This window comes from Bubalus bubalis, chromosome 8, assembly GCF_019923935.1.
Source record: "Bubalus bubalis isolate 160015118507 breed Murrah chromosome 8, NDDB_SH_1, whole genome shotgun sequence".
Taxonomy (NCBI): domain Eukaryota; kingdom Metazoa; phylum Chordata; class Mammalia; order Artiodactyla; family Bovidae; genus Bubalus; species Bubalus bubalis.
The window spans coordinates 54,805,574-54,824,545 of NC_059164.1; the positions used below are offsets into that span (position 1 = coordinate 54,805,574).

General features: G+C 38.1%; 1 long non-coding RNA gene across 1 annotated transcript in view; it reads right to left on the reverse strand.

Annotated features, from left to right (window-relative positions):
- Positions 1-18,972, reverse strand: part of LOC123334719 — a 317,276-nt gene that overhangs the window by 202,911 nt on the left and 95,393 nt on the right. The gene's annotated exons all lie outside the window — the stretch shown is intronic.

The following is an 18,972-nucleotide window of genomic DNA, read 5'->3' on the forward strand; positions in this document are numbered from 1 at the left end:
GGCAGAAGGAGAAGGGGAAAACAGAGGATGAGATGGTTGGATGGCATCACTGATTCAATGGACATGAGTTTGAGTAAGCTCTGAGAGTTGGTGATGGACAGGGAAGCTGTCTGGCATGCTGCAGTCCATGGGGTTGTGAAGAGTCGAACACGACTGAGCAACTGAACTGAACTGAATGTGCAATGTGTTAGTCACTCAGTCATGTCTGACTCTGCCACTTCATGGACTGTAACCTACCAGGCACCCCTGTCCAGTGAATTTTCCAGGCAAAAATACTGCAGTGGGGAGCAGGGCATCTTTCTAACCCAGGGTTTGAAACCAGGTCTCCGGCATTGCAGGCAGATTCTTTACCATCTGAGTCACCAGGGAAGCTGCATACACATATTTAATTACTTCTTCAAATCACTTAGATCAGATTTGAACAAACACTTCTTGAGCAAACTGTTAACAAAATATTTTAATATCTTAAAAGTATGTGTTCATGACCCTTTCGGTCAATTGAGTGATTGACTAGTTTCTGATCAATATCAAGTATGCATGTGAACATTAACAAGAATGGTTACAGAGGCAAGGGCTCAAACTCTCAACCTTGGCTGCACTTCTGAACCACCTGGGGGACATTTAAAAACGCTTTATTCTGTGGCTCCAGTTTCAGGAATTTTGATATAATGTATGGCGTATGACCTGAACAATGGGATTTTTTTTAATCTAGTTAAGTTTGTATCAAAAGTTAACAATCACTGCCCTAATGTATTTGTTTTCCTCCAGAATGGGACAATTCTCAGAAAGCACAAGAGATAATATACTTATTATATTATTATGATCTATCAAGCTAGGATAAATTGAGATTATTTTGAGGAGAGGAGCTGAATTTAACTGGAGTATAGCTGATCAAAATGATAAATTCAGCCCACTCCTTTCTAAATCAGTTTTCATTTTTTCTTATTATAAGTCATATATAACATATAAGCTCTGACTCTAGAAACATGCAGCTACATGCTGATGACATAGTCAATGTAATTAGCCTTTCTACCATGCCTGAAGAATCATAAGCCATGATTTTACTTAATCAGAATCATGGAATGTAGTATCTGGAAGCCTCACCTGAGCTGTGATGCACTTGCTTATTCTTAACATATCACAAAATGTCATGTATACCAAGTTACATTTGTGAATCATAGATTAATAAACCCTATCAAAGGTTTCATTAAGAAAACTTCAAGGATGAATTTCTGTCATCAGAGGAACTTTCAGGTTTTTTGCACCAGATCTAGAGTGGCTTAGGGAGCTGGAATACTGCTGCTGCTGCTAAGTTGCTTCAGTCGTGTCCGAATCTGTGCGACCCCATGACGGCAGCCCATCAGGCTCCACCATCCCTGGGATTCTCCAGGCAAGAACACTGGAGTGGGTTGCCATTTCCTTCTCCAATGCATGAAAGTGAAAAGTGAAAGTGAAGTCACTCAGTCGTGTCCGACTCTTAGCAACCCCATGGACTGCAGCACACCAGGCTCCTCCATCCATGGGATTTTCCAGGCAAGAGTACTGGAATGGGGTGCCACAGTGAAGGGGAAAAAAGAGAAGAAATTTAGAGGAGCCCAGGGAATATGGGGCCAGCCTAATAATTATAAAGTCATATTTATAATGGTATTTTTCCTGGAAATCTCTTCCTCCTACACCCTCATTTCAGGAAATGCAACATAAACAACTGAAGATGGGCAGTTACCTGAGGAGCAAGAAGAGGAGAGTTGGGAGGATGGTTTCAGGGCTGACTCCTATTAAATTACCTTGTGCCTCTCTCCACTCCTGCATTTAGCCAATGCAGTATAACAAGCAGAACTCTACCTGAAAAAACTGGGAGCAAAGACCTATCTCTGGAGAAGCTTTAGCTTTTAAATGTAAATGATTAGATAAAAATGGAGTCAATGGGAAAAAATGCAAGTACATTATCATTTATTGTAGGCCTCCATTATTTTTCCCTTCCTTCTCCAGACTCTCCCATAATGCTAGTTTAATGATGTAATGTTTTTCTTAAAATTTGGTGTTTTATTTAATGATGGGCAACAGATATCCCCCTTCCCCTAAATTAAAGTATAATCCCAAGCTTAGAAAACTGATAAAAATAATTAAAAGAGAAAATACCAAAGACTACAAAATAATCAATGTAGTAATTATAATGTGTCTGCATCCTGCCTGAAATGTTAATAACTATGTCTTAATAGGAAGAACTAACATTTATGAGTACTTAAGGGATGAAGCATATTTTAATAGTCAAGTTTATAGAAACAGGAAGTATCAATAGAATGGTGATTACTAATGGCTGAAAAGAGAAAGAAAGGGAAAGTTGCTATTTAATGGATATAGAACTTCAGATTTGAAAAAGTTCTGGAGGAACTTTTCTGATGTTCTGATGGAGTTACATCACAACAATGTGATGTACTTAACACTACTGAACTGTACACTTGAAAATATTTAAAGTGATAAATTTCACATTATGTATTATTTGCCACAATAAAAAGTAAATGTACTTTCAAAAATATATAAAAGTGATTAGTAACTGGCAGAGTCAAGAGTTAGGTTGTGATTCAAAATCTCACGTTCTTTTACTCTGAATTCTCCTGTAAGAACTATTCCCTAAATAATAGGTAATTAAATCATTATCATGATCACAAGCCCATTGCAATCATGCATCAGCATTCCTTTGTGGGATGACAATCAGGAATAAGCATCAACCCTGGTAGGATAAAGCCTGAAGAACCAGTTTCTATCTGGCCATATTTGAACCCAGTTCCCAAGGGAAAACATCACAAGAATCTTTCTTTTAACACTGAAAACAAGTGCTCCATATGGCATGATCACAAAGACTGGTTCACTGACTTGACCATTTTATTCCCTTTTATAGTGATTACTTATTGTCATAGAGACATAGCCACTGCAAAGTAATGCTTGGTAGAACACAGCCATCTCCAGGAAATGAGGCCTGAGGACATGCCTCACTCATGTGGTGAGAAAAAAGTAATTCTAACAGAGCTACACTCTAACCAATACTTTTATCTGTCAGTATTGTTACAAGGAAAGTTGGAAACCAAATAAAGGATAATTGTCCATTCTCAACATGATGTGACAACTTTCATCTGTGATCATTTTTTTGCAGGCAATAGCAAGACTTCCCAAATGAACTAAATGAGGAATGATTGTGATGGAGAGATGATGTTAAGGCCTATGTCTGAGTTCCTCCCAGAAGCTGTATTAATTGCTGTAATATAAACCTGTGGCACAATGTATTCTCCACTGATATCACCCACTGATCTCCAGGCCTGTCTGTGAGATTTCCACTAAAAGCCAGTGACCTGAATAACTCATTGAGTTGTACAAGATTAGTCCAAATTTAAATAAAGCTTATATCTGGTGAAGTTAAAATTTAAACTGTTAACAGAGTCACTACATATTGAAATTAAAAGACGCTTACTCCTTGGAAGGAAAGTTATGACCAACCTAGATAGCATATTCAAAAGCAGAGACATTACTTTGCCAACAAAGGTCTGTCTAGTCAAAGCTATGGTTTTTCCTAGGGTCATGTATGGATGTGAGAGTTGGACTGTGAAGAAAGCTGAGCACCGAAGAATTGATGCTTTTGAACTGTGGTGTTGGAGAAGACTCTTGAGAGTCCCTTGGACTGCAAGGAGATCCAACCAGTCCATTCTGAAGGAGATCAGCCCTGGGATTTCTTTGGAAGGAATGATGCTAAAGCTGAAACTCCAGTACTTTGGCCACCTCATGCAAAGAGTTGACTCATTGGAAAAGACTCTGATGCTGGGAGGGATTGGGGGTAGGAGGAGAAGGGGACGACAGAGGATGAGATGGCTGGATGACATCACTGACTCAATGGACATGAGTCTCAGTGAACTCCGGGAGTTGGTGATGGACAGGGAGGCATGGCGTGCTACGATTCATGGGGTCGCAAAGAGTCGGACACGACTGAGCGACTGATCTAATCTGACATATTGAACTCTGTAAGAACTATAAATACTTTTAATAAAAGAGAATTTGCTAGAGATAAATATTAATCTAGGAATAAATTTCTAACCCATAGCATCTAAGGGTAAGGTGCATCTCAAATTTATCCCCCAAATTTGTAGATTAATAAAAGTTGTATTTTGGAGACCTGGGGAGAAGGGAGCTGGTGTACCCATACCACTCATGCTTAAAATATTTTGTTGTATCATTAGAAAGCAAGGTGACTTTTTCTAGCAGGAGTGGCAAGTATATTTCAGATAAGATTACTTTTTGCAGGGAAGCTAAGTATTCAGCCAGCCTTGATGGAGTCCATTTTAGGAGACAGAGGAAAGGATCTGCAGGTTCTAATTACCAAGCCAAGCTTCTTTATATACCTCACAGGGTTATCAAAAGATTGTTAAACAAATTAATGGTATTTTATCGACATTATATACATTCTATTTCCACATCATTTTTGGATTTGAAGGTTCACTGAGAGTCCAACATGGATCACTCTGACTTCTGCATGTCATCAGCAGAGTTTCAGTGACCTCAAAGATTATTCTATGTTAAAAGCATCATTGACTATGCCAAGGATATGGGGTAATTGATCATGACTGAACAATATGAGTGCTATTCACTGCCCACATTTTCTTCCTAATTTAGAACTTAATCATTTGAAAACAATTATATCACTAGGGGGGAAAAAATGACTCCTTAAAAAAAAATGTATTCTATCAAAAACTGAGTCCAAGCAATGCACAATTTCTCAACAGATCTTTCTCAATAGATACTAGGACCATACTTGTCAATGTTGCTGAATTGTATGGACATATCACATCACTGGAAAAAATGTGATTCATCTTCAAGTTGTGTCAGTATGTGTTGTATTTAACAGGATGAATAGTCCTAGTATACATTTACTAGGGCAGAAATGGAAAGTGCCATTAAACAGAGCTCACAAGTCTTATTTTTACAGGTCTCCCTGAGGACAAAGAACATTCCTATTTAAGGTTATTCATGCTATTTCTACCACAGCCCCAGTAAGTCAAAACACTGAAGGAGTCCTGGAGTCAGAAGTGCACCATAATAAGGAGAGGTTTACCATTAGGGAATATACCAGACTCCCCCACAGAAGGTGTGCTTGTATACAGGCTACAAATTATTTCTCACCAGTTCTTTGAAGATTGGGAAATACTGGGATCAGAGTACAGAGGCTTATATCACCCTGGGCTCAGCCCTTTCTTTTTAGAAGACCTTTGTTTTCACCAAGCAGCAAATATGAGTCTTCATGATAGAGCCCCTGATGCGTGGCTTCGGAAAGGTGCCCTGCTGTGGTATCTTGGTTGGTTGAAAGCTTGGTGTTCTGTAGGGTCACTAGAGGACCCTGAGCTAACTGAGAGTGTAAATCAACTAAATTGTCTGACCCTTGGCATGTTCCAGAACATCCACAGAGGCCTCAGCCCTTGCAGGAACTGGTACAGCATGATTCTCTTAGACACTCAGGTATTTTGGTATCAGATAAGCATAAATATCATATATTTGAACCAGCAGAACAGTGAGACCTGATGTGATGCAGTTAAGAATCTGCCTTGCAATGCAGGGGGTGTGGGTTTGATCCCTGGTCAGGAAACTAAGATATCAGACGCTTCAGAGTAACTGAGCCCGAGTGCTCTAACTACTGAGGTCCTGTGCCACAACTAGAGAATCCATGCACCACAGTGAAAAACCCAGCATGATGCAACAAAGATGCCGGGTGCCATAACTAAGACCTGAAGCAGTCAAATAAATAATTAAATATTTAAAATAATAACAACAAAATAATAGTAATAATAGTGTTAGTGCCACTATCCTAATATGATATTATTTTCCACTTGATGGCATATTTACATAATTTATATATTAATAATTCACACATTTCAGTATTGTTATATTTCACTCAATATTACTCATTTTCAGTACTTTTCAGTAGTATTCATAATTATAATAATAGCTTCATGATATGCTATTTTCCTTCAAGCTTCTCTTTTTGAAAATGTTGTCTCTTTTCTGATACAGTTTTGAAATATGGATCATGTACTCTCTTTTTATGTTTTAGAGTGAAATGAAAGTTTTTATCACTGAGATTAATATGATAAATCTTATCCTTGAGATTAATATGACAAATTTATAGAATGTTAGTCATTTTATAAATATTAATTCATAACTATATAATCAAGCACACATTTAAAAAAATATCCTTCATTTGAATTTTTTTAATTAGAGCCTTTTTCCTTTTCTGAAACTCATTCTCCTACTTCAAATTTACTACTTTGTACAAAGGTTTAGTATTTCCATATTAAGTTTTTTTATCTTTTATGTTCTGCTTTTGTTTTCACAGGTAAGTGAATTAGAAATAATATACTTCCTTCATATCATGGTCATTTCAGCAAACATTATCTCATCATACACACAGATGCACCTTTTATAAAAAAGGATGGTTCTTTAATTTTGTAATCATAAGTCCATTTTCAATCAACCTCCTTAATCAAAAGTTTTCTTTCTCCTTCTTCACTTGACTCATCTACCTACTTCAATTTAATTTTTTTCTGTAGTTCCAGATAAATTTCCTTTAGTAATATCAACAAAAAAGATATTTATATCATAAGTATTCTGAATGGTTGTAAGTCAGAGAATACATTTTCGTAGACTTTACCTATGAATAATAGCACAGCTGAAGAGCTACGTTAGAATACACTTCCCTTAAAGGTTTTAAAGTTATTATTCCATTTTAGCTTTAATTGATGCAGAGAAGAAATCCCAACTTTTTTTACTTAGGCTCCTATGATGGTCATTTGGGTTTTTTCTCAATAAAAGCGTAAGTGATGATTATATATTTAAAGTTTAGTGATTAAAGAATATACATTGCTGTAGGGATGTTTACATAACTATTTTCTTAAGGGCCCATATTAGACAATTTCATAAACTTATCCCAGCTGCCAGGAAGAAATTGATTGATGAGCACAGATTATTTACCAAAAGGGGCAGGGATTACAATAGAAACTGAGAACTATCTTCACCATATTATATATGCAAGGCTCTAGTTCTTTGGGTCTATGAATATATTTTCACAAATGCTTTGCATAGTTTGATAGCTTCTTTTATTCTCAAATTTCTATTCATTTCTTCCACTTTTGTAAGACTGAGGAAATACCTTCAGAGAAGTGGAAGCCTAAAGCTTCCTTTTTTGTCATGAGTAATAAAGATAGACCTAGAAAGTAAGAGCAAGGGTGAGCCACTGGGTTACAAGGAAGAAATGGTCCAGCTGTTAAAAGGCCTCATTGATTAAACCATCCATAAATGAATAGACCAGTGCTTCAAGGTCAATGCTTTGTGTCCCAGACACAATGTCACAGGCAGAAATGATTTTTTTGATGTCAACTTAGCTTCTGTTGATTTTTCTCCTCTACTTAGAAAAGAAGCAAGAATAGAGAGGCTGCTTTAAAGGTTGCTACAGTCACTAAATTCCCCTAAAATAGCCTTTAAAACCCACACATACATTCTTTCTTTTCCTCACAAAGAAAGTCTGAGCCAAGCACAGACAGATTTCTGAATAAGAGAAGAATACTACTTTTCAGTTGTATAAGAGAACATGCACTGCCTTCTTCTGCCATGAAACTGATTAAGGAGCACAGAGACCTCATACGGTAATTGAGAAATTCCTCCACACTTCAGATGAAAAGTCTTCAGTGTTACTTCAATGATTCTCTAAAAGTCTTGTAAATTCCCTAAGAACTATGTTAAAACCTAAATATTAAAGTAATACACTTTCTGAAAGTTCTCAGACTAAAAGATTTCAAGCAGCAATTATAAAATTTCAAGCAGATTTTCAATTCATCTAGTCTCCCTTAGCCAGCACAAGTCTTATAACAATAATATGGATATATCAAGCCAAAATATTTATTAACCTAAATCATTTCAGTTCAGATCAGTTCAGTCGCTCAGTTGTATCCGACTCTTTGAGACCCCATGAATTGCAGCATGCCAGGCCTCCCTGTCCATCACCAACTCCCGGACTTCACTCAGACTCACGTTCATCGAGTCAGTGATGCCATTCAGCCATCTCATCCTCTGGCATCCCCTTCTCCTCTCGCCCCCAATCCCTCCCAGCATCAGAGTCTTTTCCAATGAGTCAACTCTTTGCATGAGGTGGCCAAAGTACTGGAGTTTCAGCTTTAGCATCATTCCTTCCAAAGAAATCCCAGGGCTCATCTCCTTCAGAATGGATTGGTTGGATCTCCTTGCAGTCCAAAGGACTCGCAAGAGTCTTCTCCAACACCATAGTTCAAAAGCATCAATTCTTCAGCACTCAGCTTTCTTCAGAGTCCAACTCTCACATCCATACATGACCACTGGAAAAACCACAGCCTTGACTAGATGGACTTTTGTTGGCAGTAATGTCTCTGCTTTTGAATATGCTATCTAAGTTGGTCATAACTTTCCTTCCCAGGAGTAAGCATCTTTTAATTTCATGGCTGCAATCACCATCTGCAGTGATTTTGGAGCCCACAAAAATAAAGTTTGACACTGTTTCCACTGTTTCCCCATCTATTTCCCATGAAGTGATGGGACCAGATGCCATGATCTTTGTTTTCTGAATGTTGAGCTTTAAGCCAACTTTTTCACTCTCCTCTTTCACTTTCATCAAGAGGCTTTTTAGTTCCTCTTCACTTTCTGCCATAAGGGTGGTGTCATCTGCATATCTGAGGTTATTGATATTTCTCCCGCCAATCTTGATTCCAGCTTGTGCTTCTTCCAGTCCAGCATTTCTCATGATGTACTCTGCATAGAAGTAAATAAGCAGGGTGACAATATACAGCCTTGACGTACTCCTTTTCCTATTTGGAACCAGTCTGTTGTTACATGTCCAGTTCTAACTGTTGCTTCCTGACCTGCATATAGTTTTCTCAAGAGGCAGGTCAGGTGCTCTGGTGTTTCCATCTCTTTCAGAATTTTCCACAATTTATTGTGATGCACACAGTCAAAGGCTTTGGCAGAGTCAATAAAGCAGAAATAGATGTTTCTCTGGAACTCTCTTGCTTTTTCGATGATCCAGCAGATGTTGGCCATTTTATCTCTGGTTCCTCTGCCTTTTCTAAAACCAGCTTGAATATCTGGAATTTCACGGTTCACGTATTGCTGAAACTTTATATATGTATATTTCCTATATCCTCTGCTCTGTCATGACTCAGTAGCAACTGAAGCTGTCACCAGAGCAGAAACAGAGATTTAAACATGTTTCTAATCTTGGCTGAATTCAATTTGTGGGGAAAACACTGTGATTGGAAAATATGAGTAAGATGAAGCAGGGGTAAATAGACCCAGAGAAACTCAAGAGAGAAAGGAAGTCTAATAGAAGAAAGAGACCTTCAGCTACAAGATTCAAAGTGTGAGAGGAAGAAGTTCAGTACTTGGATAAACTTGAGGGTGAACTGCTTCCTAATCTTTGCCTGGGAACCACTCAGTGTCTTGGAGATCTGGATACTTTTAAGTGCTAGACAATGATGATATGAATGCCTTTATTAAGATGACAGGCAGTTTGACATGAAAAACTTTTCCCGGTCAAAGTAGGTGGAAATCAATACCATTTGGCAGTCTTCCTCTATACTCTCAAATATGTATTCTTCAGAGCTGAATTTTTATTGCATATAGTAGTAGTAGTAGTAGTACTAGTAGTAGTAGTAGTAGTAGTAGTAGTAGTAGTAGTAAAGTCGCTAAGTCATGTCTGACTCTTGCGACCCTGTAGACTGTAGCCTGCCAGGCTCTTCTGTCCATGGGATTCTCCATGCAAGAATACTGGAATGGGTTGGCATTTCCTTCTCCAGAGGATCTTCCCAACCCAGGAATCAAACCCGGGTCTCCTGCATTGCAGGCAGATTCTTTACCGACTGAGCTATGAGGGAAGCCCTTTATTGTATATATTGTATATAGATTTTATTAATTTTTTTAATATAATAAACACTTCTTCTCACTGTTAAATTTTTTTACTAAATAGCATTCTTAATGGCCATATACTGTTCCATCCCATCATTTACTATAACTATCCCTGTACTTGATTATTAATGAACATAAAAGGCTGCGATGAATATTTTAATACATAAATACTGAAACACTTCTCCAAGGTAGGACTTTGGAAATGTAATTGCTGGATGAGAATGTTTATTTTTATGACTTTTACTGCAGATTGCCAAAATGTTTTCTAGACAAGTCTTAAGGAATTCTTCTCCCACCACAATTTATGTGAATGACCTTCTCATCCACCAGCATAAGCAATAAGTACCACTTTCTTTTAATATTGTTTATTTGATAAGTTAAAATGGCATTTTTAGTCTTAATTTACATTTCTTTATTCATGAGATTAAACATTTTTCTTGTGTTATCTGTACCCATATCCTTTCTCACATGACTTGTTTCTGTACTAAAAAAAAATCTTATATGTATTCATTTGAAAGTATCGTGTATTAAGGGATAGAAATCCTTCACCTATTTTTTTTACAAATATTATCCCTTTTATTGTTCAAACTTTCATCTTATGACAGTTTGACACTAAAGAGTTTTTTAATCCCTTGATGTTTTCTCCCTTTGATTCCTCCCATTGTATACAGAGATCAAATAAGTAAATACCTCAACAATCTTACCCATATGGAGATCAAATAAATAAATCAAGTAATAAATTTTGTTTTGTTTTTTATTTTATAACTTAATTTCCCAAAATTTTGATGTATTACAGTTAATATTACTGTATAATAAACCATCCCAGGGAAACTCATCTCTGTTCCAAGTAGGGTAGTGGGTCAGCAGGGAGAAACATGACCAAGATCCTCTTTTCAAAGGACTGGCTATCTAGCTATAGGGTATGCTATCAGCTCCTTCAGGGTCTGCCTCAGGTACGGAGAGTTGCTTCATCTGAGGTCACATTATTTACAGAACATTTGATGACTCACATTTGATGACTGAGCAAGGCAGGAATATGAAGGAACAGCCATCTCAGACTGACCAGGACCAAGTCTGATGGGCAAGATTCACTGTAGACCTTCACACAGGGTTAGTAAAGACTTTTATTGAAGTTAAGATTCTCTGCCAATCCTGCTGTTGCCCCTCCTTTTACAGATGTTGAAGTCTACTAACTATTTATATCAACAATTCCATCTCAGTGCTTGCTTCCAGAGAAACTAACATGCAGTAGGCAGCTCAACTGACTGTTGGAAGATCCCTTTTCAAGATGGTTTACTTTTATTTGGTAAATTAGGGTGGCTGGCCTGATGTGGGTTTCTTTTTGGGCTTTTGGGCTTCTCCCAGCATAATGTCTTATTTTTACAAAGGTACAATTTGAAAATGTGTATTATTTTTTTATGAAGTGCAAAGCTGGGTTGATATTTCTTATTTGTGTATCAAGTATACTACCCAAAACCTCTCTATATTTTTCGGCTGACTTGTATAAAACAAGGAATTTCTACTCTTTAGCTTCAGAGTTTATTTGATATGTACATTCCCCACTAATGAAACCTATCTGATGACAAAGTGAGCCCTTTCACAGACTATTATAAACTATGATAAAACTCTGTGCTTGTTTTAATTTTTACCAGTTCCATAATTTATTTAAAATTATTAACTAAATTAGATAATAGTTTTAATGAGTTAATGGCAGAGAAAAAATATTTTATTTCATTTCATATTGTATTTAATATTCAACATAAATTTTCCACAAGAGGTATATTAATTTTTTTAAATTGTTACACATCTTTGAAATCCCATAGCATGTATAACTGAAGTTAATGAATATTTAGCATCATAGCTGCATACAGGTTGATAGTATGGGAATATATTACTGTTCTTAACACTACCAGAGGTATTACAAAGACAGGGAAAAGTCACTCTTCTTCACAAAGCAATGTTTCCTCTCTGTAGTGATTGTCACTTTATTATGGTTAAAAATACAATGGATACATCATCTGCACTATAACCAATGCACTTGGGAATCTGAGAACTTGGCTTGTGGATGAATGCTGCCATTATTTATAAAGGGACTTAATGGGCACAGTATTTTCAAGAATCTTTCAAGGAAGACTCTCAAAATTAAAATATCAATTGGGTTTTTACTTCTTTAGCTTACAACATATCTTCCAAGCTACCTCATGGAATTATGCCATTTTATGAGATAGACATCAAGCCTAAATGTTGCCTACTATACTCCTTTTTAACAAATCCTAGGGAAAATGCTCTATTTTTGAAAAGCTCCATGTTGTTGACTAGTGGAGACTCTTGTAATTCATTATGACTTTTAGATGTTTTTCTGAGATATTTGGATATAGCTCATTACTCACTTTAAAGTGGTTTTTGTCCTTTGAGTGTACTAGTAAACGTCCTTATATTTGTTTCTTGCTCATCAAGATCTTTTGAATACTGTTCCTAGTCTCCAGGGGCCTGGTGCTTCTGCCCACCACCACCCCTACACTCCACCCTACCTTATCATCAAGATGTTCTTTCATGTAAAACTTAATGACCGTGCTGACTGTGAGAGAGTCAGCCTAACAATACCTTTGAAGTACCTGCTGGGTACATAGCACAGTATTCAAGTTAAAGGAAAACACAAAGGAAACAAATGATACAGCTCAGTTCTTTTAAAGGTTGTACTTGACATGAAGAGAATGACAGAAACTGAAGCATATTTTTCCAGGGCAACTGTTTCCATTGTGTCCAAGTACAGATTTCAAGTGAAAATTGAGCATATGTTAATGATAAAAAACTAACGAGATCATATGTGATCTATCACGGGAGGTCCTAATGCATGTTACTGATGGGTTATTAAAACTGGAGAACTAATCCCTTTAAAAAAAAAAAAAAACTATTTATCAAATCACCTCCCATTTTGACTCTGAACAACCTGTTTCAATCCTTTTTATCTAAAGCCCAAGTAACTGCGCACCTATAAAATTGTTCTTCAGTATTTTCACATGCTATAGATATATGTTTATATATATATATATATATAGTTAAGTAAAATCACATAACAATTGAGAGAATGTTCATATAATATCCTATACAAGGAAAAATTATATAATATTGAGACATTCTATAATACATAACTGCAATTTAAACATTCAGAATGTTAAAAAAAAAAAATCTTGTAACAGTGCTTGACCTGCTAAGTATCCTTAAGATGTCTCCTGCAGCTCAAAAGTCATGGCTGCAGCTGCGGGAAGATCAGAGCCCCCTCCAAATTCTGTTATAGATTTAATCTCTAATCTAGTTAATTCCTAGGCTATCTAGTTTGGAATTTGGAACTGTTCTCACCTCTAAGACAGGAACTAGCCAATAGAACCTCAATCTGTGGATGAAGAGTCTGTCGCCAGGTAAGTTCAGAAATGCTAGGTACAATATTTCTTTTAAAAAAAAAAATTTGCATTCAAAGCTCCAATGAGCATCTCAGATTTTTTGAAAGTGTGTTTAACTCTGTTTAACTCAGTATTTTCCAAGCCTATTTGGCCAAAGAACTCATTTAATCTAGTATCTCTGACACCTTACAGAAATAACAGTTCAGAAGAATATTTATAGAAAAATACTGATTTATCAAACCTTCATTTAATAAAAATTTAGCATCTTCCTCATTAAGTTAGTGTATTTTTCATCTATGCTTTGGAGGCAATTAAGATGAGTTAAAATTACCTGTGCCCTCAAGACACTTTCAAAGTAGAAGAAATGAGAGATTAGAAACTAACTGCATTCCCAAGCAGTAAGAGTTTAGTGCCACAGAGGTCCAAAAGAGCATGCAATTGGATTACCAAAAAAGGAAATAAATAACCCAACAAGATGAGAGAAATCTTCAAAGATAATGTGGAATTAATTAAAAGCCTGTCCTAAAAAAAACAGGTAAGATTTTGCTATGTATGAGAAGGCAACAGTACATAGAGTACCAAGGTGAAAAACCAAGAGTTTTGGGGAAGTGTTGAGAACAGATATACTGAAGTATGCATAAGAAGGGCAAGAAGTATAAAACTAAGCCTAATTAAGGCCCAAATGTTCCAGCACTTAACTTTCATACTTAATGAGCACCTACTATATAGCAGTGACCATCAGAAAGACTGATACAACTGGAAACAAGTCTGACCATGTAAGCACAGTAGGTCAATAATTAAATCAAGACTTTCAATACATTTTGGTTAAGATCTTATGACAAGTAAAATACAAAAATTTTTAAGGAAGCTCCATATCATCTTCCATAGTGGTTATATCAATTTACCCACCAACAGTGCAAGAATTTGCTGTATGGCTCAGAAAACTCAAACAGGGGCTCTGTATCAACCTAGAGGGGTGGAATGGGGAAGGAGATGAAGGGAGTTTCAAAAGGGAGGGAATATACGTATACCTATGGCTGATTCATGTTAGGTTTAACAGAAAACAGCAAAATTCTGTAAAGCAATTATGCTTCAATAAAAAATAAATTAGCAAAAAATAAATTAAAAAAATAAAAGAATATTAGAAGGGAAAAAGAATTTTAAGAGCATGTGCTGCTGCTGCTGCTAAGTCACTTCAGTTGTGTCCGACTCTGTGCGACCCCAGAGATGGCAGCCCACCAGGCTCTGCTGTCCCTGGGATTCTCCAGGCAAGAACACTGGAATGGGTTGCCATTTCCTTCTCCAGTGCATGGAAGTGAAAAGTGAAAGTGAAGTCACTCAGTCGTGTCCGACTGTTCGTGACCCCATGGACTGCAGCCTACCAGGCTCCTCCGTCCATGGGATTTTCCAGGCAAGAGTACTGGAGTGGGGTGCCATTGCCTTCTCCGAAGAGCATGTAACATTTATAACAAACATAGTCAAAGACTTCTTCTTAGAGGAATTTATAACTGTCAGCCATGGGGAGTCATCTAAGTTATCTGTTTTAATAATTGGATCAGACCTTTCTTTTCCAAAGAACTCATGGGCAATATGAAAGATCAAGTGGAAGAAGAACACACAAGAGACAAGAGACCTAGTTAGGAGTAAGCTATTCCATTACCTACTAAAGTTCATAAGCTCCAAACTGAAGGCAGAGTTGGAAATTGAGGAGAGCAGATGGATATAAAAGAAGTTCAGCATGTTCTAATGACCAATCAAACTGAGATAAAGAAGAATGAGAAAGAAAACTACTTTGCAATTTCCCTTCTGAGATCATCAAAGAGATAGTTTTATTTCTACAATACTCTGAAACAAAATATCAGTAAGCAAAGAATCAGATCATATCAGTGGCTCAGTCCTGCCTGACTCTTTGTGACCCCATGAATCGCAGCACGCCAGGCCTCCCTGTCCATCACCAACTCCCGGAGTTCACCCAGACACACGTCCATTGAGTCAGTGATGCCATCCAGCCATCTCATCCTCTGTCGTCCCCTTCTCCTCCTACCCCCAATCCCTCCCAGCATCAGAGTCTTTTCCAATGAGTCAACTCTTTGCATGAGGTGGCCAAAGTACTGGAGTTTCAGCTTTAGCATCATTCCTTCCAAAGAAATCCCAGGGCTGATCTCCTTCAGAATGGACTGGTTGGATCTCCTTGCAGTCCAAGGGACTCTCAAGAGTCTTCTCCAACACCACAGTTCAAAAGCATCAATTCTTCGGCGCTCAGCCTTCTTCACAGTCCAACTCTCACATCCATACATGACCCTAGGAAAAACCATAGCCTTGACTAGACGAACCTTTGTTGGCAAAGTAATGTCTCTGCTTTTGAATATGCTATCTAGGTTGGTCATAACTTTCCTTCCAAGGAGTAAGCATCTTTTAATTTCATGGCTGCAATCACCATCTGTAGTGATTTTAGAGCCCACAAAAATGAAGTCTGACACTGTTTCCACTGTTTCCCCATCTATTTCCCATGAAGTGATGGGACCGGATGTCATGGATTTCGTTTTCTGAATGTTGAGCTTTAAGCCAACTTTTTCACTCTCCTCTTTCACTTTCATCAAGAGGCTTTTAGTTCCTCTTCGCTTTCTGCCTTAAGGGTGGTGTCATCTGCATATCTGAGGTTATTGATATTTCTCCCGGAAATCTTGATTACAGCTTGTGTTTCTTCCAGTCCAGCGTTTCTCATGATGTACTCTGCATATAAGTTAAATAAACAGGGTGACAATATACAGCCTTGACGAACTCCTTTTCCTATTTGGAACCAGTCTCTTTTTCCATGTCCAGTTCTAACTGTTGCTTCCTGACCTGCATACAAATTTCTCAAGAGGCAGGTCAGGTGCTCTGGTATTCCCATCTCTTTCAGAATTTTCCACAGTTTATTGTGATCCACACAGTCAAAGGCTTTGGCATAGTCAATAAAGCAGAAATAGATGTTTTTCTGGAACTCTCTTGCTTTTTCCATGATCCAGCGGATGTTGGCAATTTGATCTCTGGTTCCTCTGCCTTTTCTAAAACCAGCTTGAACATCTGATAGTCCATGGTTCACAACTGTTTAAGCCTGGCTTGGAGAATTTTGAGCATTACTTTACTAGCGTGTGAGATGAGTGCAATTGTGCAGTAGTTTGAGCATTCTTTGGCATTGCCTTTCTTTGGGATTGGAATGAAAACTGACCTTTTCCGGTCCTGTGGCCACTGCTGAGTTTTCCAAATTTGCTGGCATATTGAGTGCAGCACTTTCACAGCATCATCTTTCAGGATTTGGAACAGCTCAACTGGAATTCTATCACCTCCACTAGCTTTGTTCGTAGTGATGCTTTCTAAGGCCCACTTGACTTCACATTCCAGGATGTCTGGCTCTAGGTCAGTGATCACACCATCGTGATTATCTGGGTCGTGAAGATCTTTTTCGTACAGTTCTTCTGTGTATTCTTGCCATCTCTTCTTAATATCTTCTGCTTCTGTTAGGTTCATACCATTTCTGTCCTTTATCGAGCCCATCTTTACATGAAATGTTCCTTTGGTTTCTCTGATTTTCTTGAAGAAATCTCTAGTCTTTCCCATTCTGTCATTTTCCTCTATTTCTTTGCATTGATCACAGATGAAGGCTTTCTTATCTCTCCTTGCTATTCTTTGGAACTCTGCATTCAAATAGGTGTATCTTTCCTTTTCTCCTTTGCCTTTCACTTCTTTTCTCAGCTATTTGTAAAGCCTCCTCAGACAACCATTTGGCCTTGTTGCATTTCTTTTTCTTGGGGATGGTCTTGATCACCACCTCCTGTACAATGTCACGAACCACCATCCATAGTTCTTCAGGCACTCTGTCTATCAGACATAATCCCTTGAATCTATTTGTCACTTCCACTGTCTAGTCATAAGGGATTTGATTTAGGTCATACCTGAATGGTCCGGTGGTTTTCCCTACTTTCTTCAATTTAAGTCTGAATTTGGCAATATGGGCTTCATGATCTGAGCCACACTCAGCTCCTGGTCTTGTTTTTGCTGACTCTATAGAGCTTCTCCATCTTTGGCTGCAAATAATATAATCGATCTGATTTCAGTATTGACCATCTCGTGATGTCCATGCGTAGCATCTTTCTTGTGTTGTTGGAAGAGAGGTTGTTTGCTACAACCAGTGCGTTCTCTTGGCGAAACTCTGTTAGCCTTTGCCCTCCTTCATTTTGTACTCCAAGGCCGAATTTGCCTGTTACTCCAGTTATCTCTTCTCACTTTTGCATTCCAGGCCCCTATAATGAAACAGACATCTTTTTTGGGTGTTAGTTCTAGAAGGTCTTGTAGGTCTTCATAGCATTGTTCAACTTCAGCTTCTTCAGCATTACTGCTTGAGGTATAGACTTGGATTACTATATATTGAACGGTTTGCCTTGGAAATGAACAGAGATCATTCTGTCATTTTTGAGATTGCCTCTGAGTACTGCATTTTGGACTCTTTTGTTGACTATGATGGCCACTCCACTTCTTCTAAGGGATTCTTGCCCACAGTAGTCGATATAATGGTCATCTGAGTTAAATTCACCGATTCCATTCCATTTTAATTTGCTCCTTCCTAAAATGTTGATGTTCACTCTTGCCATCTCCTGTTTGACCACTTCCAATTTGCCTTGATTCATGGACCTAGCATTCCAGGTTCCTATGCAACATTGCTCTTTACATCATCGGACTTTATTTCCATCATCAGTCACATCCACAACTGGGTGTTGTTTTTGCTTTGGCTCTGTCTCTTCATTCGTTCTGGAGTTATTTCTCCACCAATCTCCAGTAGCAATATTGGGCACTTACTGACCTGGGGTGTTCATCTTTCAGTGTCCTATCTTTTTGCCTTTTCATACTGTTCATGGGGCTCTCGAGCCAGGAATACTGAAGTGATTTGCCTTTCCCTCCTCCAGTGGACCATGTTTCATAGAACTGTCCACCATGACCCATCGGTCTTGGGTGGCCCTACAATGCATGACTCATAGTTTCATTGAGTTAGACAAGGTGTGGTTCATGTGATCAGTTTGATTGGTTTTCTGTGATTTTGGTTTTCATTCTGTCTGCCCTCTGATGAATAAGGATAACTGGCTTATGGAAGCTTCCTGATGAGAGAGACTGACTGAGGGGGAAACTGGGTCTTATTCTGATGGGCGGGGCCATGATCAGTAAATCCTTAATCCAATTCTCTGTTGATGACCTGGGTTGTGTTCCCTACTGTTGTTTGACCTGAAGCCAAACTATAGTGGAAGTAATGAAAATAATGGTCAGATCAGATCAGATAAGATCAGTCGCTCAGTCCTGTCCGACTCTTTGTGACCCCATGAATCGCAGAACGCCAGGCCTCCCTGTCCATCACCAACTCCCAGAGTTCACCCAGACTCATGTCCATCGAGTCAGTGATGTCATCCAGTCATCTCATCCTCTGTTGTCCCCTTCTCCTCCTACCCCCAATCCCTCCCAGCATCAGAGTCTTTTCCAATGAGTCAACTCTTTGCATGAGGTGGCCAAAGTACTGGAGTTTCAGCTTTAGCATCATTCCTTCCAAAGAAATCCCAGGGCTGATCTCCTTCAGAAT